This window comes from Suricata suricatta, chromosome 3 (genome assembly GCF_006229205.1).
Source record: "Suricata suricatta isolate VVHF042 chromosome 3, meerkat_22Aug2017_6uvM2_HiC, whole genome shotgun sequence".
In the NCBI taxonomy this organism is placed as follows: Eukaryota; Metazoa; Chordata; class Mammalia; order Carnivora; family Herpestidae; genus Suricata; species Suricata suricatta.
The window spans coordinates 25,189,476-25,194,541 of record NC_043702.1 but is presented as its reverse complement, the minus strand read 5'-3'; positions in this window follow the sequence as shown (position 1 = coordinate 25,194,541).

Genomic DNA, 5,066 nt, shown 5'->3' with positions numbered 1-5,066 from the left:
ACACCATAATAATGCTCAGGTATTTCAGCTGAACATTTAACACACATTTTCTGAGCCCTCTATATGCGCTATACACAGTAGTTACAGTGGGTCCAGGCTTTGCATTGGCCCTTCCTGCAAGAAGTCCTGACTTAGGAGGTCTTGCTGGGCCCTAGAATGTGCATTTCCACCATGTTTCAGGTAATGCTGCATAACATTGCTGGTCCAGAGACCGTGTTTTGAGAATCAACAGTGTGAGAATGTTAATTCACTTTTTTTTTTTTTTGGCTTAAGCAGCCAGGTAACACCATTAACTGAATTAGGAAATTTAGCTTAAGGGGCAACTTGGAGAGGTAGAGAAGATGATAAACTTGGCCTTTTCAAGGAAATGGAAGAAAAGTCCATCAAACCAGACCTACAGAGCTTCTTTTAATATATTTCAACAAAATGTGGGGGTGCCTGGGTGACTCAGTAGGTTAAGCATCTGGCTTCGGCTCAGGTCATGATCTCACGGTTCATGGGTTCGAGCCCCGCATTGGATTCTGTGCTGACGGCTAGCTCAGAGCCTGGAGCCTGCTTTGGATTCTGTGTCTCCCTCTCTCTCTGACCCTCCCCTGCTAGCGCTATCTCTGTCTCTCAAAAATAAATTTAAAAAAATAAAAAAATAAAAATAAAAAATAAAATGTGAACGCAACTCAATTTTTAACAGGGCACGTAAGAATTTGTAAAAGATAAATGTTCTCTGTAGTAAGTGGTAGAGCATGCACTGGTAATGTGAGCCATCTAAATCTGGATCAGTTTCTGGTATGGAACCCCAGGAAATACTCAGGATACTTATGTGAACGGGAGTATATTACCACCCTTAGTTGTATTAGCCTTTTAGTTTAGGAGTTGAGAGCAAACAGTCTCTTCCTATTTCCAGTGAAGTTCCCAGGCTGCCTGGGTGGGCCCTGTTCTTTAGCTCTGGTGTCCGTCGATAACTGGCACCTGAGGCACTGCACACCCACGGCACTTGATGGAATTTTCCTTCAGGAAACATGGCAAATGAATGATGGCAAATAAAGGCAAACAACACCTCTGCTATACAGTTACTACTAGTGGTAAAAGGAATGTGATTGACCTGCTTTTGCATTTCAAACATCTTCAAACAGTTAGCTGGCTAATTATGGCTCTTCATAAATTCTACACAAGGGCACAAGGGGCAGAGGGGCCTAATTTTCCTCATACAAACCTTAACGATCCCAGATGATTCAAGTTAGCTCTTTAGTATAGAAATCTTCCATATGATTCTTCTATTACTCAAAGCTTATTACTCTCTTGGATTGAAAAGATACCCAATCTTTGGCAAATTTTCCATTCAAATTATAAACAAATACATGTTCCAAGTCTGTTTCTTTCACTTGCTATGATCACCACCACAGAAAATTAATCACCCCAAGACCTTATTGCCTGATATTGTGTAGAACTGTGTCATCCGAAATCAGACTCCAGGGGCTCCTGGGTGGCTGTCAGTTGAGCGTCTGACTCTTGATTTTGGCTCAGGTCATGATCTCAGTTTGTGGGTTCAAGCCCCGTGTCAGGTTCTGTCCTGACAGTGCAGAGCCTGCTTGGGGTTCTCTCTCCCTCTTTCTGCCTCTCTCCTGCTCATGCCCTCTCTCTCTCTCTCTCTCTCTCTCAAAATAAATAAGTAAACGTTAAAAAATATCAGACTCCAATCATCCCAGCTTTTCTGCTCTTGGTACGAGTGCTCGTGCTGTGGTTCACACACATCAACCCTCTCCACTCATCAGCCAACTCGTGACCTCACTTCTTTCTCTCCTGAGTCTGGATTCCGTGCTGGACTCTCCGGGTCCTTCGTATTCAAAGGAGCCGCTGTGAACAGCAGTGCAGGAATGGTCTGAGAGCTTGTTAAAACTGCAGCATCTCAGGCCCCATGAGATGGCATTTTGGAATTATTTTAGCAAGATCCCCAGGTGATTTGTATGCATATGTGGTTAAAGAAGTGCTGACCTCCAATGTTTTTTTAACAAGTTTCCTTGACTCTCCTCCATCTGTCTTTCCTCCACTCACCAAGAGGCTCCCGACCATATGGAAATTATTTTATATTTATCTCCAGATTTTAACAGTCTTCTGTGAGCAGGCATCATCTTCCTAACCCTAGCTAGATGCTGTCCCTAGCATGTGCTAGTAGCACAACTAATATTGTTGGGATTGAAGTTCTTCACATTAATGGCTGCGTAGGTCATGAAACCAGATACTAAAATGCTAATGACTAAATAGCAGGTTGATTAACTACCTTTTTGAAAATTTTTGCATTTTAACCGGATTCCTGAAGGAAACGGATTTAACCTAAATCATTAATAATGCTGATGCTGGGAGTTTTCGAGAAGTCGGCCAACTGAGTGAAAGTAATTTTGGGAGCAAGTGACTTTATGGGCTCACATTTCCCTCCATCTCACCCATCATCAGGGTGATCCAAGTGAAAGAACTGTTTCTGGACTGGCTGAGTGGCTTCTAAAGCGTCTTCTTCCCTGCGGGATTATACACTCCAAGTCTCCCCACACAGCCAGACACCGTGGGTCACAGGAAAGAGCCGGGCATTCTTGAAATTTGTGGAACAAGGAAGAGTGGGTGGGGGGGTGAGCAGGAATATTCGAGTACATTTCCTCGTAACCTGTCTCCTCACCGGTCCTCCCCACCAGGCTGCGTCGCCAGAGTAGGGCTGTCTGTCCTATGCACACGGAATGCCCCTGCCAGGCAGCTTGCATGCAGACATACACATTTAATGAATTCGGCAGATAAAATGGTTTTAAAGCACTGCTCCTGGCATATTTAAATAAAACGGCACGCTTGCAGCATGCCACCAGTGCCACCACTTGGGATTACACCAGCAGGGGGTGCCCGTGTTAATTCCTAGATGCTGAATCCTGAGAGATCAGTATGAACCATCAACTCTCACAGTGAGCCACTGCAGTATTTTGGGGGCCACAGATGCCTTTCTCACTATCCCAGCTCCATCAGGGGAGAGAAATTAGGCAACTATGACATTACGTTATAAACTGATTTATCAAGAGTCCTGCCTTCCCCTGTGTAATGACTAAGTGCCTCACAAATGCTTTCTCGAACACTTATTTGTAGAGTGACAGAACATTAGCTGCAGATTTAATGTCGCCATGGTTGTCATTTGCATCTGCATGGGAAGTTAACATAATGCAGAAATCTGAAATTAAACTGGCTGAGTATGGGCAGTGTCCTGCTAAGATGCATTTCTCTATACTCATTATTTCACCTCTTGGTTTATTGCGAGCGCTTTCTCCCATTACTCACGAAATTGTCAAAGAAGTCCCCAAGGACACACAAGCACAGGGCTTCTGGAAAAGACTGTTTCAATAGTTTACACAATGGAACCAATGAAGCCAATATGTTCTCCATTGTAAAAAAGCCAATGTTCTCTTGCTCTGTTAATTGACCCTCAGCTTGAGAAGGAAAAGGGCAAGTCTGCATGGGAAACAGAATGTGAAAGCGAATCATCAGGGGCTGACTTATAGGTTTTTCTGTTTCAATGACGCTTAGAAGAACGGAGAATACACAAAACTTTTAATGACACTGAATCCACAGTGGGAACTATCTAGGGAAAAAGAAACGACACAAAAAATGTATTATTCTATTCAGAGTATAAGGAGGAGGGAGGCAAAGGTCTTTTCTAATGCAAAGCTAGGAAAAAGAAAACTATGGGCTAAGTCTCAGGAGACTTAGTTCTTCAGGTTTGTTTGTTCACGAGCTTAGGAGTGTGGTGCAATTTAATATGCCTGTCATTAGTTTTCTTCTGTTCGGAGGACAAGCCAGGGTGTGGTAAACCGGAGAGCGGGGCTGGCCAGCCTGACCCACCACAGTGCGGTCTTACAGGGAGCGGGGCGCTCCAGGCGTCCGTTTGCAGTCTCTGGGTGGCCTCTGTGAGGCACTGTCCCTTCCACACCTCATTGCCTGCATCTGAAGGTGTGATTATTACCATCTATACATTCGTTCATTCAAAAGAGTGAAATAAAAGTAACAGTGCATTTATCCTTCCTATTGAGTCGTTCAGACAGAAGACTAGAGGTATGAAGGGCATTTTAATCATCTTGCCAGGGGACAAAATCTTAATTCAGGGATGAAGATAAGCATTTTATACTTTGGCACATCTCTGTTGCGCCGTCACACCACACAGCTGTGCCGTGACAGCAAGTCCCAGCAAGCCCTGCCAGTGACACAGCACAACCCTTTCCTGCCTCTGAACATACATTTCATAATTATGCCTCATGTAACCCCTTCCTCTCTTCCAAGTTCCTCTCAGAACTGGTCAGCAGGGAAATCAATTTCTAGAATTAGGCCCTTACTTATTAACCACAGGGTGGATTCTCATAGGCATGAGGTGCTAATACACTGCTCTGCTTGGATCCTAGTAGATTCCTCCTAATTCTATAATAATCAGATTTAAAAAGATTTCCCTCTGAATCTATTTTCAGAAAATACTGCAAATCTTGTTTGACAAAATAATGAAGAAAAAGTCAGGAACAAACCCTAGCTTCGAAAAAAAACCCTCATATACCATATAAGGAAAAGATTTTTTAAGTTTATTTAAAAAAATTTTTTTTAATGTTTTATTTATTTTTGATACAGAGACAGAGTATGAGCGGGGGGGGGTCAGAGAGAGAGGGAGACACAGAACCGGAAGCAGGCTCCAGGCTCTGAGCTAGCTGTCAGCACAGAGCCTGACGCGGGGCTCGAACCCACAAACGTGAGATCTGACCTGAGCCGAAGCCGGAGGCTTAACCGACTGAGCCACCCAGGCGCCCCAAGATTTTTTAAGTTTAAAGCAAAGTAAGCGGAAGGCACATGACATATTTAGTCCTAATAAAATTTTATTGAGAATCAGTAAGTGAAATCCTTTGCACAACATAGAAATACTTATGATCCCAGCCCTTCCCAGTAACTGGCAATATTAACACGGGGGAGGGGGGTTCCCTGAACATCCTACTCTGTTCTATACCTACAGGAGAGACACAGTTCTACAGCTCCATAACAGAGAAACGGGGTGCTCGGACCTA